We start from the raw sequence: 19,383 nt of genomic DNA on the forward strand, positions 1-19,383 counted from the left end.
ATGTCATCATGTTTAGATGAGCACAGATGAATGAACGCCTTTATTTTTAGCACATGGGCTCTGCGGACTGTGGGCGTGTACTGCAAGTTGGAGCAGAGTGCAGATTTAGATGTCGTGTAGATCTGGTGAGACCACAAGTTGGTCAGCACCTAGAATTCGAGGTCCTATAGTTTGCTGAGACTGTTGGGTGGTGCCGCAGACCAAACTTCCACGGCACTGGAGAGCACACTACTGAAGTAAAGTTGCGAGGTATTTCCTGATTATTTGTTTATTGTGAGTTCTGCACAGATCTATTTTCATTCCCCAGAAGGCTCGCAAGGCTTTGGAGTACTGAGCTTGGATTTGTTGTTTACAGGTGGGGTTCACATCAAGAATTACTCCTATGAATTTGACACACAGAGAAAGAGAAAGTTCCGAACTAATTTGCATATAATTGATTATTAATCATTTCATTAGTAAAATTGTCAATTATTAATCATTCGATTATTAATGTAGTCGAGTATCAATCATTCGAGAATGCCCATCGTATTGCGATGGGCATTCTCGAATGATTGATACTGAGGTATTGCGCCCATTCCAACCTTGGGCCCAAGAGCTAAATTCTCATCCCATCACTGTTTTTGACTAATAATACAAGAACGAAGCATTATACCAGACAGAAGCAGAATGAGGGGGGAAAAAAAAGAAAAGAAATTCACTGCATACTAGTGTCACTGCCTTCACGAACCGCATGCATACCATTGTCGCTTCACAGCGGGTTGCAACGGTTACTCCACCCTCGGCCATGTCTCACTACAAGGGGATTTTCCCTGCTCGCTGATGACAAAACACGTCATAGATTTATTCAGGCGTGACCCAGCAGTCGTCAATGGATCGAAAAAGTCATGTGGCATTCACAAGATGACCCCACACCCCTGTTTGTGGTTTACGGAGAAGACAGACGATGGGGTGGAGTGTGGAAAAAAGAAACAATGGAGGAAAAAAGTGAAACAAACCCACCTGTAATTGTATTCTTTGTATAACTGACATGAAAGAATTCACGACAAACGACACTTCGTTAGTTTATGGTTAAATAAGTCACGTCAGCCTTGAATTTAACAATTGAACATCCTCGGGACACGTCCGACCATCCATTATAGTCGTTATAACAAGATCTGTCATTCAGAAATCCATTACAGAAACTAATTTCAGCGCGCATGTACGCCATTTTGAATTTTAAGTGTGGAATGCCGATTTCGGGGCCATCATCAGCACCCGACAGATAATTGTCACTGTTAATTCCTTTTTGACCCTTCACCGATTATTTAAAACGTAACGGATACAAATTCGACTTGTTTGAATAATGAAATAGTTCTCAGTGGACTCGAGCTGACTCGCAATTTCAGTAAATCCTCCGACTCCTATCGAGCAAACGTTGCACGAGCCATTTCAATGATGATTTATTGGGATATGTTTCTTCTTTAGTGCCTCACATCATTCGTGCTGACATTGGACATACGATCTAGCCTTCTGGAAAGCTTACGTGATGAACATGTCTTTTGCTGTCGAGCATGCGTACAGCGAGAACCACTTTAGGTCTAGTGGAAAGCTATTAACTGTGTCTCTAGCGAACAGACTTAGTATTGAATATAAAAATTAATCTTAACTTTTGTCTTGTATTATTTGAGACGGGAAAATGAGTGTTGATAATAAAATCCCTGAGTGGGTATCTATGGCTCGCAAGACATGTCCGAAAAATGGAAATTATTTAAAAGTTAATCAAAAATTGGCTGAGAAAGAGGATTAATAATGTTTCTTACCAAACTCAATGCAATTTACCAACTTCTGGTGAGTGCAATGACATATCATACTTGTTAGGGAAAGTGCATTCTTCACGTGGGCAAACAAATGAAAAAAATCTCCCGTTTACCCTAACTGCTTAGAGTAAAAACAGTTGAAAAAGGCAACATGGTGGACTTTCAGGAGTAGCCAAAAGTTTTTTACCTTCCTGGAATTGGTGGCACTCAACCATCTTTGGAATAAAGATGTGAAACTTGAAAGAAAATGATTTCCGTCTTAGTCAGCTGTTTTTTTTTTTACGTTAGCTTGGACTTCATGAATCCGGGAACTGCCGGCATCCACTGGCATTCCACCATCTCCAGTGGATATGGACTCTTTGTGGTTTTTACCACCGACCGTCATAGTAGGGGATTGTTTTCATCCGTAAGATTTGTGCTACTACCTTTGGATGATGAATACAATCCATTGAGGATAGTACGTGTACAGATGTAGCCCGCCTCCTAGTGGCGTGGTCGGGAAGCAGCCTTCCTGGTGATCGCTGCTTCCGGAGTGCAGAATAGCCAGAAGAAACTAATCAACAAATAAACTAATCAATAAGACACACCTTGGAGGTTTACTTCTTATTTGTTAAAGCGTAAAATACAGCGACATTATAAAATGCAGTATTTTTGAGTATATCATAACCTGCAGAAGCGAATAGACCCAACCTATATATCATAACATGTCATGGGTCCCCGATAGTTCAATTTTTTCCGTGCAAACAGGGTTCTCTTGCTTAACTTGCATCGCGATTTGTCTTCATACACAAATTGACTAACAAGACTGTCTATTTTGACTCCTTTAGGCTATCAACTGTTATTGAACAATCATTAGAATCATTGGATATTTCTTTAGGTGTTGATTATCGAACGAAACTTTTATGGAGCTTATGTTTGGTGCAATCGTATAGTCGGTATTCAGATATCCTTCGACTTAACGAGGTAATAAGACAGTTAAGTGTGGAACAGGAAGACTTAAAAACCATTAAATGATTTCGCTGACCCAGTACAAGGCTGAATTTTAATTGAGCTTGTAGAGATTATTAATGGAGAAAAAATTATGTAATTTATTTCAGTTTAGGAAGCTCATGAAAAAAAAGCAAGGACGATCCTTAATTATCGAACAGTTCACATATACGTTAAGTCATCTTAGCGTGAATGTCCAGAACGCAAACTGAACACTTTGTGGATGACTGCAACAGATTTAGGATGACAAAGAAAAGGTTAATGGAGTTCTTTTTTATTTATTAATTTTGTTTAAATAGTTATAAAGACCAAAGCTTATTCAATCCTTAAAATTTCTCTTTTTCTTTTTTTTTGGACTAAAAGTCAAGCGGGTGGGATGAAGCATTAAGCAGTTTGTGCTCAGGTAGTCGGGAATGTCTTGTAAGATGCCAAGTTTGACAGAAAGGGGTAGGGATGGAAATAAAGGGGAAAAAACACGAAACAAAATTACGCCAACAAGACAAATACAAGAGGAGAGAAAATCCTGGTCGACCGTCTCGCGCTAGAGGGCATGACGGTCACGCTACGACATGCCTTGTGATTACAGAAAATGCAGAGATCACACGACCCTGAACAAGCCGCGGTGTATCTCAGAACCTATAATTTTTTGCCTTATCAGGTCATGGCGAGAAAACGCTGAATTCTAGAGGAAACGGGGAGACGCGCAGAAGATTAAGAAATGGATGAGGTGCTTTCAAAAGACATTATACATAATGGTTTACATAATCCCGTACAAGTCGTAGAGATCCTATGGGCGATAAGAGATAAATAGTTTTAACGATACCGAATAAAGGTCTTGTTTTCCACGAATTTGTACCGCCACTCTAACTGAGGTCAGCTTGTCAAACATCGCGGATGAACACGTTAGCTATCCACCTAATTAAAATCATCGTCTGTTTAACTGGTTTAAAGCTGACAGGCACACCCAGAGGAAAGGAACTCCATGGTCGAGCGCACAGTAGAAGAAATTAAGGATCTAATGACCTTGGGGCGGTCCGTTCAAGAGACATTTTGAAAAACCAATACAATTATAACACAAGAGCCAAACTATTAACAACTTTAGACAATTTACTTCGTTCAGAAAACTGTATAAACAAACAGAGGAAGACCATAGGTTCCATGGACTTATAACAACATTGCACAGTTTGCACTTGCAATGTTTTAGAAAAGATCCGATTCTAATAATTTTGCAGAGCAGTGTAGTGTTTGTACGTTGTTACTGGAGGATCCCTTTCCACATATCGATTTCTCTAAATATCATTTCTGCGTGTAGGATAAAAATGCATGGTGGTGGCACACATCCTTATCTAACTCCTTTCTTTATCCCTGATAATGTAAGATCTTTTGTTCTTATGACTGTCGTTTGGTTCAAGCAAAGATTAGCAATTAGTTTCGATTTTTTCTATCTATTCCTATATCTTGAATGCCCTTTATTATTTTATCATGGTGGACTCTGTCAAAAGCATTTTCATAGCCTACAAAACATATCAGAACATCGTTTGTCATTTCTATAGATCTTTCACAAATAAATGTTTCTTTTCCATTTCTATCTAAAGCAACTATGTTCTGAATCTACTTCAATATTCTATATACGGTGTGTATAGAATACACAGTATATACAATAAGCTAGATACGTTGTACATAAAACGCTAAGGCGTATCTATAAAAATGTCATAATTTAGCAAACGACAGAAGGGCCTCTAACGGGGCATTTTGGAACTACAGTTTAACGCTACACACGAACCCTTTTAAACTATAACGATGTCATCAGGGGCAAGTTGGTCCAGCGAATAAAAGCAAGAAAAAAAATTGTTATAAATAGCAAGTTTGATGGGAATGGGCCAGGGTCACGAATAAGATCCTAAGGGTTCACCACCTACTCCTTTACTGTTTCTGATATCCATTAACGACACTGATGAGTGTATAGCGAGTTTGATGATAAAGTGTACCGATGATAGAAAGAGCAGGAGGGTGGTTAACAGTTGTACCGAGGGTATACCGATTCGAAATGACCTAGATGGATTGTGCAGTATACTTGAAGTCTCCCGCTGATTTCCAGGGACTTAAGCAAACAGGATGGGCAGTATCCGCACTAATAAAATAAATTACAGGATCTGCAAAGTTATAAAATACATACTTCTACCGCTAAGGAATACATTAGCTGCCTTCATCTTCTTTTGCTTCTCACCACGATCTTAATAAAGTCGCCACAAACCAATCCAAGCCGGAGCTATTACTGCACGACACGATCTCAGCGAAATCCGAAGTTGATCACGTTCGGTTTTTTTATTGGTTGTAACCGGTCCGGGCTCGTGAGGGCGATAATTCCGGCTAAGCAATGAGCGCGTATATCTTCAGAACGGCATCTGCGATCAATAAGAAAATTGACTGGCGAGTGTACATTACCGAGATTGGTTGACGAAATTTAGTTTTTATTTGTCATTGGTTTGACACCCTGCCATACCCTACAGATGATATCACGGTGGAAACTTCTTTTTAAGAGAAAATGAAGAAGCAAGCTTTCCAAGAGTTTCTTCTTCACGGTATTATGAACTGTGACTGATGCTTTCCCATTTGTTCTGTGCTGTTATTCAGTAACTTCCTTTCAGTGAAGTCAACTGTATTCCAGTGCGCAAAAGAAAAAAAAAAAAAAAAACAGGTTAATGTACGCAGTGCGTTACAATTCAGCTGCATTTCATTTCCCCCCACCCCCCTTAAATTAACTGAATTTGGTCTTTTTCTTATAGTTATCTCCTTATTTAATTATATCTTTATAAAACACTTAATACAACTTCATAGTGTTATGTTTTCTAAACTTGGCCGTTCAAATTTAATTAAAACTGTATAATATTTATTGTTCTTTTCCATGTACAGTACTTTTAAAACCTCTCTCTCTCTCTCTCTCTCTCTCTCTCTCTCTATATATATATATATATATATCTGTTTACAAATGACACCACGTTCACGAGTTTTACATATCAATACACGCGAAGCGTGCACGGACTGTCTAAAGCCAACAATACTGCATTATAATTAAATTAAATTATATGAATTTCTCTTTTCTATTTAAGTGCATGAAAAAAAGGAATAATAATTACTGGATTTCTATTTTTACGATTTTAATGAAATTAGGAATGATTCGACAAATATTTTTATAAGGCCTAAATGTAAAATTTCATGAAAACTCGTCCGTTAAGAGTCGAATTGTTACTTGTGGACGGATAGACGAACATGGTGAAGACAACAGGCGTATATACATATGCGAGCGCGCCTAAAAAGAAAACATAAGTAGCCTTCGGTATTGAGATCATCACTTGTAGTTGAAGGTCATAAGAAAATCATTATGGAATAGCTGAAACAATACCGAATAACTGGTTAGCTATTGATTCTAGAGGCTCTTTTAACGATCTAAAGTCAGCTGAAGGGCTAAAATCCTGACAGAGTGGATAAATTTTTGTTGGACATTTAGAAACAAGATGGCTGCCATTCGAATTAGGAGCATTATCCTTTAAATGTGGTTTGGTTCGGAATCGAAGGATAACCAGACGTGGTCTTATTTAGATCAGCCATCTGGAAACTAGGTGGTGTGCCATAATTTCTACATAGAAATCCTTGTTCTGATCATAAGTGATTACATTTTGATCAGCTAACGAAATTATGGATAATTCTAATTGAATTATTGATAATCTTTCACTTATTTTTGAAATATATGCCGTGTACCCGGTACCCCGAAAAGGCCCGAATACGAATCCTAAGGACTGGATGCCGTTGAAAGTTAAGTACCAAGTATACACACATCACTTATAAATGGACTTCCAATTTCAAAAATTCGCAAATGTCCCTAGAGTGAACTCAGTGTCCAAGGTTCCACAACCGAATGAATCCAACACAGCATTCCCGAAGGAGGATGATTCATCAGGTATTTACAACCTTATATTCCTAAATTAAGAGCGTTTCCTGTATTTATAAGAATCCAAAGGGCAATGAAGAAGATGACGTATGCAATCACAAATAAAAAAAATAAATAAATTAAGGGATTAGAAACAGAAGTTAAGAGATGCACATCACGTAATTTATTACTCCAAATATAATTTGAGATCGCCAATTTTAAACCAAATTATTTAGTGGAAAAAGGACACGATTACATTTGTCATCCTCTTGACAAGAGAGCGATCATTTGACCCGAAAAACAAAATATTCGGATCTACAAAAAAATAAATAAAAAATAAAATAATAAGAAGAAAGGCTTATTGTACAAAAGAGAAGCTCAGCAATATTCTTTATGTACAGAAGAGCAAGTACACGAGTTCTGCGTATGTCTTCATTAGCACACTCCCTGAATGACATATAGGGGCCATCATTTCAACACTAACACCGAAACCAAGGTGGGCTGAAAGATACTCCACATGCAGAAGGGAAGGGATTAATGATAAAACATTCAGTTTCTCTTTCCATCCATTCTGCTTAGCAAACTACTAAATTACATCAACGGATTCGGCTCTCGGAAAACTCTTTTCGCAGACACGACAAAGGAACGTATTTCTGACTTCAATTCAGTCCCCCCCCCTCACATCCGTTACGTCATAACTATGGCGTGCGTCGTGATTACGGGCGTAATATATGGCTCTTGTCGTCCATTTCTCCGCCGTTAGGCGATGTTTGGAGGCAGCTCGATTGCCGCACTGCGTCCCCGTTCTGTGTACGGTCGCCAGTACATCCAAATTAGTCGGAAATTTGGAAGTTTTCTTCACGACAGGAGGAAAGAGAGAGAGAGAGAGAGAGAGAGAGAGGGAGAGGAACGAGACCTTATATCCACTGCTGCCGCACATCGATCGTTCTCTTATCGGGTCCTGCACGTGCCTGTTAGCGCGGTATCGATAACGTGAGATAGGAGTTTAAAGTTTCTTTATCATCCCCCCCCCCCTTGCCTCCTACTACTTCTCTCTAACCATCTCGTGAGTTGCACATGTACTGAGAAGAGAAAGAGAGAGAGAGAGAGAGCGGGCATGGGAAAACAGAAAAGGATACAAAGTGATAAAAAATGAAACGAAAAGATTAGAAATACAAGAAGAAAGAGCGAACAAATAAACTGAAAAAAAAAAGGGGGGGGCAATGAAAATAAATTAACCGAATCATAATTTGAAAAATGACAGATCAGTACTATTTATATCACTAGATGGCAGCAGCGTGGGTGGATGAAAATCCTTTTTTTCGCATTCGCGTGCGGGGGGGGAGGAAGGATTAAGTTTTAAAATAGTCGCCGAAGGAAGGCAACCCCCCCCCCCAGCATACTTTGTTTCCTTACAGTAGAATCTTGGTGCTAAGGGGGGGGGGCGCTGTTATTTACTCTCGCCACCAGGTTGGATTGGAATCATAAAGGATTTTGAGCGAATTAAATTCGGGAAAACTTTTGGTAGCAATTTTGTTTGCTAAGCGTCCATTAAGTTTTAATCTGTCTCTCCTATCTCGTTGACACACGGCGGAGCGAAACTAACAGCTGACGTCACTGTACACGCACGTCACAAGTGGATAATTGCAATCACCGAAGCAGCAACACTCTACCAAGAAAAGAGAGAGAGAAGAGAGCTACCAGGCAAATGCGAATAACGGCACGTGCTAAGAGCAGTAAAGAGAACACTTTATATCACTCGGTGCCCGAACAGAGGGAGATTAAAAGAGGTGAAATGCATCTAACTCAACGGGGATTGTTAGCTTAGAAATAAATCTGGTAGTTTTAGGCCCGGATGGCAGGATTAAGCATCCTCTGATTGAGTGAAAGAGGTTGGGTCTATGAAAAAAAAAAAAAGACTTCTGCATCCCCTCCCCAACGTGGTTTTTTTAATTTTTTATTTCGATTAAAGAAACAAAACAGGATATCCCAAACACTATCCTGGAACATTGTTGAATCTGAAAGCAGGACAAGACCCTAAAACAGATGCGCAAAATGGCTGCCATCATAATTCACGCGTGATCAGCCCTGGCTATTTACAACTAACACTGAGACAGCCCAAGTCCGTAGGTCACTTCGCTGTATGTACAGCTTAATATTCACTCACAACTTAATATTCACTCCAGGGTTTGCGATACTTTTTAATACGGCGCGTGATATGCAACATATATTCGGACTCTGAAATTTAATGAATTAAACAAATTAGTATGCTGTCTACGCTTTCGTAATGCACTTTACTTACTTCTTCCTGGATTTTAATAACAATTTAAATATAACACATATTTAACGTTTCTGCTGATTAATATAATAGAGATTCCTGATTTATGTGTTTTGTAAACTGATAACCAAAGCATGACTTTCAACAAACCGCAATGACTTATGCGCGAACCGAGAACATTTCGTTTCTGCGCATCCGCCATATTGCCAATTCATCGCCTCAATCAGCGACGCTAAATATTCCCTTCACGAGAGCTTGTCAAAATGGCAGCGTTCTTCTTCGGTATCCAATTTCGATTTGAGCCAACCACCTCTGAACCAACAATTAGATCCAGAGGTTAAAAACAGCTCAACGCATGACTGGCAATACCTCGTTGCCTAGACAACAGCGCCGATAGCATCGCTACTTCATATAATTAATTAAGCGCTGTTTACATTGCTACGATCATTTATTTTTGTGGCCGGCCATTATCGCATTTTGTTTGTAAAAACTATTCCCCAGATCTGTTTCATCAGCAATAAAAGTTATTTACCTTACTCGACCATGGAAAATAGGGCGTGACTAACACGAGCTGTTTATTCAAATTTTTCCAGAAAATCCGGAATGGTAACAAAGGAAAGTTATCTGAAAACAGCTCTAAAAATGTAATCTCTCTTCAACTTCAGTTAGAAGTTCCTTACGAAGACCAGAGATACGTCAGTTGCAGTTATGAAGACAAGATGAGCAAAGTTAACCTTATAATTTCATTTTAATATTATTATGGGAAATGAGAACTGGCAATGAAGAAACTTCAGAGGCATAAACTATCGAGATGTATCACAGTTGTTGTTGGTTTTAGGCGCATCAGTGATTTAGATAATACTGCGCCGGAATGGCCGGGATTCGAACCCAGCCTTTTCCACCTGAGGAGGACAGATGGACTCCTCACAACAATGTTATTAGTTCATTGCCGGCCTAACAGACCCTTATTGGATAAACAATGACAATGGACCCAACAGACAGCATCGCAGTGCATTATGGGAACATGACGAATGGGCAATATCCATTCCGGGAGTCTTAATCAGGGATGTGCTACCAGTTTGCTAACAAGGGGCTCGGATAACCACAAAAATTTTAACGAGGGCGTCCGGAGGATCCTGCACCTTCAGCACACACCTGGTACTGCTCTTTGGTCTTAAATTACATCTCTAACTGAAATATACATAGTGATGTAGGCCTATAAGCACAAAAGAAACACCTTTGTCTTCCTTCAAACTATCTGAATCTGTTACTTTTTATTTATTTTTCCCCAGTAAACAGCTCCGGCGAAAATTAAATACTAACGCCGGGAATTGCGAAGTTCGACAACGCCGTATGGATCGAAAATGCAATTTTTTTTCCGATGCCATGGTTACACACTTTTATCATTCGCTTTTTTTCCACTTATGCATTTTATAGAGCAATAGTTTCTTTATGGGGTAATTTGTGTAGCAATTTTTTCACGGAAGTTTTCCCGAATTCCATTTTCAACAAACCGTGGATTTCATCTATTTTTTATTATCCAAACTATAAGAAAACTTAATGTAAAGGCCCCTAAGAATTGCAACTAGTCTCGTGGAACATCTCGAAGACATCAACATATTTCGACCATTATTACTTCTATTTATACCCGTGCCCATAAACAGAAGTGGAAACGGGTTGGAAAATTTATTGCGCACGCGCCAATTTGCAACGTGCACGGGGGGGGTCCTAATTTATAAAGAAAGGATTGAAAAAAAAAAAGGTTGAGTTATTTACTTAAGATTTAATTTTCTTAAAAAATTTCTTAAAGACTAAGATTTCTTAAAATTTTCTTTATAAAATTTCTTAAAATTTTCTTTATAAAATTTCTTAAAATTTTCTTTATAAAATTTCTTAAAGGCTTTCTTAAGATTTCTTAAAATTTTCTTTATAAAATTTCTTAAAGGCTTTCTTAAGATGTGTTTATTTTGTTCTATAATCCTCCTTGAGTATTTACTATACGTTGATAAGTTTGTATTTAAATTTCGACCAATAAAGAAAAATATCTTGTCACAATTACAAGCTGGGAGGGAAAGGAAAGAAAGAAATTGTGCAAATACTTAAAAGAAAAATGCCTAAGGAGCTTGAGAATTTCTTCAGTTAAAACAAAACTGCAGTAAAAAGTAAAAAAAAAAAAAAGGTTACATCATCTCGCTGTTCTTAAAACACCCATGGGATAATAAGGGGACAAGGATACACGTATAAGAAATAAGAAAACTGCCACGTGTAGCTTGTTAACAAAGAGTTAGGTGGGGGGAGTTTAAGCTCGGGAAAAGAGGGGAGGTTAAGGCATTCACGAGTGCGAAGGGCGGAGGAGGAAAAGAAAAAAAAAAAAAAATCCAGCGTTGGACACATTGGCTTGCAGAGCATAAAGTGCGGAAGATGCAGTGATGGGGATCCCCCCTCCCCCTTTTTACATAAACGTCCTTGGCCCAGTTATTACCAGAACACAGTACGATACTGTATGTCATGTAAGTGTCTTCCAAGGATCGGCAGGCTTTCAAAGGCGCTCTGGCTCTCTCAAGACAAAGTTCAGATGGGTGCCAGAAGCTTATTAGCGAGTGCGCATGTATTTTAGTGCTAATCGCTTCAGCTGTTCCAGTTTCTATTTCCAGGCCGATCGTGAATGGTGTGTTGTGTAGACGTGTCACAAACGTCGTGTTTGATAACGGCAACCTCTGGGGGGTGCCGATCTTGTGGGTGTAGTGTGAATGAAGGGCTTATTTTTCTAATCAGGTAGCCCAATATGTAAACATGAGCTTGTAGCGGTCTGAATGCAGCAATGACATGTCAAGAAGAGATTATTTATACAGAGTCCCTCGGCTGGAACACATGAACGAAATGTTGACAGAGTAGTAGTAGTAGTAGTTACACGTATACGCGATAGATGGCGTTTGTAGCGTGGGGCTACGAGCAACATTATTGGGCAGGATTCATTATACTTAAGCCTACTTTCTATTTCTTTCAAAGTTAAGCCTATCTTCTATTGAAAACGCTTGGCAAGCGCCAAAGACTATAAACAAAAAATAATTTAAATATAAAGCCAAGTTAATACAAAAACGTAACGCACTGTGGTCTAAAAGAGATCACTTGGTAAGCCAAAACCACACATGAGAAACAAATTTAAAGGGGGACTCCTAAAATTAAAAAGAGGAGATCGAGAGTGTGTGGGTACAACTACTCCAGACGCTTCAAGTGCAACGGGCCTGCAGAATGCGGTTTCACCGACTGACTGCAAGCTTTCAACCACAGTATTAGATCGATATCGGCAACCCGCATCTGCACGGATGGGATCCATGACGCTCTCGAGACGCCAGAGAAAACTGCTAATCACCGAAAAGAATGGGATACCTCTCTGAGGCTAACCGCCGGAGTAGGTTAATAGAAGATGGAGAGGGAGCGCGTCTGAAAGGAGAAAAATCTAGCGGCATTAGTACCGGTACTTAATGTGCCAGCATTACTAACAACTTTGAAGTCCTTGTATTTATAGTTCAGGAAATACCGAGAATAGAAACCAAGCCCGTTAACTCATAATGTTTTCTTTTCATCTTACGTCTATATTTTGATTGCGTAGTTTCATTTAAAATAGAACTGAGTGCGCACCAGCACGCCTTCTGAAAGTACCGCGAAATAAATTCCACGCGCTACAACAAAATGTAAGTTAACAATTGGTAAAATTAATTAACAATTGTCGCGCGCGAAACAATGTTTCTTCTGTCAAGCAAATACCAATTGTTGCGTGGTACAACAATTGGTTTATTCAAATCATATATAAACAGCAATTGTTGGACAATTGTTGCGCGTACAACAATTGTCCAACAATTGCTTTATTCAATCTTTTTAGATTTTTAAAAATGTGCACTAAATAATTTAAATTAATCTGGCCAAAAATTAGGAGAAATAAAGTTGTTTGGTGTTTCTCAATGTTTAAATCTTCCAAGTAAGGCATATACAGCTAAATATAGCCGAAACATTTATTTATTGGTTTCAATTCCATTCTGGAGAGAGACTGCTCTTTTATGGACATGCTATAGACCAGATTATTCCGAGAAGATAAGTTAAAAAGAAAGAAACAAGAAAAGACAGATAGAAAAAAAAAAAAAGAAAAGCTCTCCTGACTTTTAAAACTAAGGCCTCACGCAATTTGCCGTAGGCACGAGGATCCAAGAAGACGCCAAAAGAAACGCCGTACCAAGCAGGTGATGTGCCAGTTACCAGCGACAGCAAGCGCAACAGAGCGGGACGCAAGGAACGGCCGCTTCGAATATTGGCGTCGATCGATTTCCAGTAGGTTCCACAAGGTCATGTCATTAGATTGATGCTGTCCACTCTGGCAGTAGCGTTCTGCATCGTACTCATTGTGTGCGCGAGATGGTTATTCACTCGTGGACCAGTGCGAAATACGGGCTAGCGATGCATCGATAGGTTTCCCGAGATGCGAAGGATTTCTTTACCCCATCTCTTCCTTACTTCTGGCAGATGTTTACAGAAACAGTCGGGATAGGTTGATGACAGCGGATCCGACAGGCACTTTTTTTTTTTCTCCCTTCCTCTTCAAAACGTGCTACATCTAGCAGATGTTTTTCAACCGGCACAAAAAATTTATAAAAATATCGATTTTTTATTTGTGAAATCTAACAAAAACATGTTTACTGTAATATCGATAATGGCTCCCATGGTAAAGGAAGTTTTTTTTTACTCTCCAGAGATTTTTTGTTGGTGTGACGCCACTGAAAACTTTTACCACCGCAGTTCGAAGATTCTTTACTCTCTTCGATGTAATAAACCTTCTGAGAGACAGGAAATTTATTAAAATTAGTAATTAGTGTGAATTTGACATCGATGACTTCTATAGGGAAGAGAAATTCCTCAATGAAATGAGAAATATTATTATATACGTGATATGAAAAAAAAAAACAGGGATGCGTTGCCAAGGGATCCGTTGGGTTTGTGCAAGTCTATTGTATTTTTAATGCCTTGGCCTTGTCCGTTGTTATGATAATTAGTCTGAGTTATGAGCAGCTGGTTTTAGTTGGTGAATTCATCAATAATTTCTGTATACCTATTACCAGCCACCAGATGTTTGTTTTTAAATTAAAAAAAAAAAGAAGAAAAAAGGTATTCTGGATAATTTTATTCCATGTCCCTTAAGAAGAAGAACTGATAGTAACAAAAACAAGAGTTTACGACGTCCATGACAGCAGAAATGGTCAGTTGTAGAGAAAGAAGATTGAAACTAACTGGAATCATCGGATGGAGATAAAAGTAATGGAATTTGTAAATATAAAATGATAAAATCAATATACATGGGTGAAACGCATCATGGTTGTACAGCGCGAAATGTGAATGAAGAGGCATAAAACGCCATCAACAGTTGTCTGGGTAACTCAATTCTTCTGATAGGGAAAAATCAAATCATGGCGAATAGATGCACCACGCCTATCATCTGAAGTTCGGTCATCATTAAGGAAACAGTAAAAGGAATACTCAAAGATTATAAATGACACGTATTTCCTCGGGATAAAAATAACTCGCATTATTACTAGATGGATTCCAGAAATGCTTTTCAGATTACGAATCGAAAGCAATTTCTGCAAATCCAATTCGTATTTTGATACAAGCGAGGTCATTGGCTTCTAATCGATATGAGTGTACCTTACTGAAGCCATCCACCTCTTCCCCCCTTTCCCCCTACAGATGATCAGAATAATTTAATTAGTCCAGGACAGAAACGAGTCAAACGTGAACCATCAAATAATATCTATTAACTGGGATGGAAAGATACAGAATTACATCCGGGTTTCAGAGATTATTAAAGAAAAGACATCTCTAGGGTGTGGATGCGCTGGCTGACAATTATGGAGTGAGTTTATATTTTCATCTCTTTTATCACAAGAAATAGCGTGACATCATTAAATTCTTCAGCTTCTTTAAAAAGTTACAAGTTCTTCAACTGGCATTACACCATGAGAAAAATGGCACGGAGGATCGTCATTAAGTTTTTCCCCCTTTTTTTTTTTAAATAAAAAGTATAACAGACTGAAGTAAAAACGAGTTCTAATAGTTAATCGCTTAAATGCCTTGCGTTCTAGTGGATCCCTTAATGGGAAAGTTGTGATAAGAAAGTGGACTGTTTCCCCTTGATAAATCATCGTGGTACAGCGACAGAATGATTAGCGGGTGGAAAGGGATAAGCTGTTAACGGCTGTCTTCGTTGTAGCTACATTTAAACCCTTAATAACAATTGTCCTAGATTTTCATTGTCTAGCGAGTGATCGTTTGGTGTTTCCACGAGGATTTTCAATTTTCTTTTGGTACAGTAATTTGTATTGTTACATTGTGAACATTAACGGATAAAAAACGGAAGTAAAAAAAAAACATTTTTAATTAATAACAAATTTGTTTAATAAGTAATTCGGTGGGTTTTCGCTAATTAAAGATCAGAGTCGCTATTCACAAACCAGGAAGTCTGCTACTTGACTTAAATATTAATGCGCGCTTTGATTTCTAAGGGTAATGGCAGTGGGAAATCTGTCGTTAGAACAGCTGATCTCTTTCGAGTTATTCAAATGAAGGTAATAAAGAAGGAATTAACAGAGGGATTTTTAAATTTGGGCAGGGATTAATGGAAGAGACACATTTATTTGGTCCAAGTCTCCAAAGTCGACGCATTGTTTGTCCACAAGTACAAAGGGGGCGTCCGATTCCTATAAGCCATAACAACAAATAACATCATTATCTTCTCTGTCGCGCTGCCTGTTTGTATTAATAACTTCTGATGATTAAAATATTTCCAACAGTGGACACCAGATGGCGCTTCGAGCTCCAAGCGGGAAATTTGTCGGAGTCCTTCATATGCGCTTGTTACTTAGAAATGTGCCCAAAGGGTTGATATTTTTTTCATTAAAAAATGTCGTCTACGTTTACTAAATGAACCTAGACAATTCAGCGTTACCACAGTTGAAATGGTGTCATCACAAAGACATTGCAATGCAGTTTGTCAGGATTTACATCCAGAGAAGATGGACAAAGTTTGACAGATGACTCACAGGTGACCCAGAGGGGACATTTCCATTGTTCTGATACTTCTGAATGCATTTACAGTTGCGTGCCTTTATCATGGGACAGAAAAGGAGTTCTCCGACTAATTCCATACAAGTCACTCACTCAGACCTTTCAGGCAATGTCATGTTTTTTTTTTTTCTACAAGTGTCCCCTACGCTATCCTCGACATGCAAGCACGAGCGTAATTTCTAGCCGTGTAGGCAGTCTGTCTTATGTTACTATTATTTGAAACGTTGTTTGAAAGGATCAAGGGCAACTTTAATTATTTTCACCTTGAGCTCAACGTTCTTAAGGGGTTGAAACTAGCTCCAATATTTTTTCTACGCGAAACTTCCAGTGAATTACGCCCCAACCGGTACCTTATCTAAGTAGATTTGTTTTCATTTTTTTCTTCTATGGCTTTTTCTTTTTTTTATTAAGGTACTTACATCCACTGATTGGATGAGGTACTCTGAGTCAAAGAAAACATATGCGTCAAGGCAGGATCAACAGAACATCGGGTTATTGTACTTGCTTCTGAAAATAAATAACAAATTGCTGCGCAGCAAATAGCAATTAATATTTTCTACGGTGGCGTGGGTTTCAAATGAAATCTAGTGATCTTTCTTTTCCTTTTTTAGAGAATGAAATTCTCGAGTAATTAGACTAGTAATTATAAGACACGCGTGATTTATTAAGTCGTTAAGAAGAGTTGGCACATCATAGCAATTGAACCGTAGCTTTCTAATGTTTAGTTTTCGATAAAGAAACAAACTGTTATTTATTTATTCGTCTTATTTAGTTATACTCAGTAAGATTTATATAAAAACAGAGTTATGGAATGGTTAAGCTTCATAACATCCATCTGAGTTAGACTTTAGCGGTAAATTATCCGTGGATGTTAGAAATGGCGAGCTGCCACATCCAAATGTCATAGTCCTCGTATACCCTTGTGGGTTTTGGGTTACTTAGATAAGAGCAGATGCAATTCGTGACATAATCAATATTTTCTGTAAATTGTGGGATGAAAAACCACTGCATCCGAGTCCAGCTAGCTCAATCCATGGTGGAAAACCTTAGAAAATAGTTCCTCTGGTTATTGGCCGGATTGGAACCTCTCCATTCAGTAGGCCAAGGGACTTATCGACTAAGCTACGGAGCACTACCTTAAAATGCGGCTACAAAAGAAAATGGCGACAGGTGAATCACGCTGAGTGTTCTTTATATGCAAATTGTTGAGGAAAATGGTACACAGATTGCTGTTTAATCATGCAAAACGGAAAAACAAGAATGATCCATGTTATTAACCCAATTATTAAAAGGAAATCAGTAACAGGTTCTCGCTCCCAATCTGTATTAGTACGTTACCGGAAATAATAAGGTTTATCCTTGCTAGTGCCTTGAAGTTTTCTAAGAAATGGATCATTCCAAAAATGTTAGTTCTGGACGAGTGTAGTGTGGCCCTCATTAAAACTAATATAACAACCCAAAAGCATGTTCAGGTCAGCAGATCTTCACTCTATATATTAATGCATACAATAAATAGAAATACATCACTAATCCATACCAGATCAGCCATTGCCAATGGTACTCTAGTTATTGAGAGAAGTATAGATTGTTGTTTAGTCCGCATGAAGTCCAAGAAGAATTTCGAAATACATTTTATGGATGGTGGATTCAAAATCCTAAAATCTCCACCAGTGAAGTGGAATAAGCGTGATAATCAGCTTTCCGTTATTGACCTTCAATGATGTACACTGTTTTTGAGAGAGAATTAGACAATTCGCAAATCTCCTTATGCCAAAAAGAACGGGGTCGATTAAAGAATATGTCCAAAAGAGGACACTGACTCTACGATAACACTAAAGAGCTCGGAAAGAGAGACAGCAAACCCTCTCCCATATTTCGCAGTCCTCGAAGTTAACCTCCAACGTTAACTTCGGAGGTCGGATGTGAAGAAACGCGTGAAGATTCGAAATTCGGTGGAATAGAAGACACCTATGTGCACTGAACACTACCCGATACCTCAGGTGTAAACAGTGCACACAGCTAGCGGAACAATCGATAGAAGTTTAGGTTCACGTACAGGAACATGCTAGCAAAGCCATGCACAGCTCCAGTTCCAAGTACAGAGCCAAAATGAGAGCTTACAGCTAATACACAGATTCTAAGTTTACTTCCACGTGAAGCTGTACTTACCCGTGAAACGCAGACAGGATAAAAACTGCGGCAAACTGACGGGAAATTATGTAACGCTACGAGGGAACTCCGCTCCGCGAACTGCACCGTCCAACGACTGAGCACCGACTGTGCGCCTTCTCGCTGAAGGCGGGCGTTTTCTGAGATCTCTCATCGATGACCTGCCAGACGCAGGCTGCGCTGAATGTAGCCCTCTTGTGGTGGTGGTGGTGGTTGTGGCCGTGGATAGCGGTAGGCGCACACACATACGCACACACGGATCCGCCTCTTGCCAAAGTGGTTGGAGAATAAAATCCTTTACAGACCAGCAAGGATGCAAAGTGTAGTCAGATTCTGAAGGGGGGGACGGGGATGACAGTTTCCTTTTCCCCCAGCACTGCGTTACATGGTCTGTGGGGAATTGGATTAAACGAGCGAGTAAAATAAACTGTTCCCAACAGCTGTTTGAAGATTAGCCTCCATCGCACCAACTTTCGCAACTCCCTGCTTGAAGGGAGAGAATAAAAAAAAAGAAAAGAAAAGAAAAAAAAATAAGACAGTAAACCGCACTAGCATCTTGAACATCAGTTCCCTTCTTCAGACACTGGAGCGCAGCAACGGCTGCATATGGTGCATCTTATGGCTTCCCGAGGGTTTTGGGCTTCCCTTTCTGGCTCCAGACAGACTCGGACGTCAGCAGCGTCCAATCACGTTCTTTCTTCGGACGATAGAAGCCCGCCTGGTGGCATGGTTTGCAAGTGGAGGCTGTCAGAAATACGGGTGTCTGTGTGCGTGTGTGTACGCGCGCGCGGAGGAGTTTTGGGAAGGGGAAAAGATGTGGGGGGTAAGAACTGCGCATGATGTCTGACAGCACTGCAGATGCGTTGTTATTTTAAGGGGCAACGAGACGATGGACAGCTGGCTCCGAAGACCTATGCATGTTCTGCCCTGAGAACCAACGTCTAATGACGTCATTCGGTGACGTAATCTCCGTCTGGAAGGACCACATCATTGCTCTTCGTTATGAATAATCTTTCGAGTTAGAGACAGTGTAGAAATGTGTTTCCTTTCTGAACGTTCTTTTTCTCTTTTAAACTCCTTTCTTAACGAACGCTAAAAGGATGAGAAATGTA

General features: G+C 39.3%; 1 long non-coding RNA gene across 1 annotated transcript in view; it reads right to left on the reverse strand.

The window, feature by feature from the left end:
• The window catches only part of LOC150091071 (uncharacterized), a 117,586-nt gene extending 99,190 nt beyond the window's left edge, over positions 1-18,396 (reverse strand). The window contains exon 1 of the long non-coding RNA XR_016547411.1: positions 18,272-18,396. This is a non-coding gene — a long non-coding RNA (uncharacterized LOC150091071). The remainder of the gene's footprint in view (positions 1-18,271) is intronic.
• Positions 18,397-19,383: the final 987 nt, after the last annotated feature.

Source organism: Mastigoproctus giganteus, chromosome 1, assembly GCF_048544385.1.
Source record: "Mastigoproctus giganteus isolate SK-2022 chromosome 1, ASM4854438v1, whole genome shotgun sequence".
Lineage (NCBI taxonomy): Eukaryota > Metazoa > Arthropoda > Arachnida > Uropygi > Thelyphonidae > Mastigoproctus > Mastigoproctus giganteus.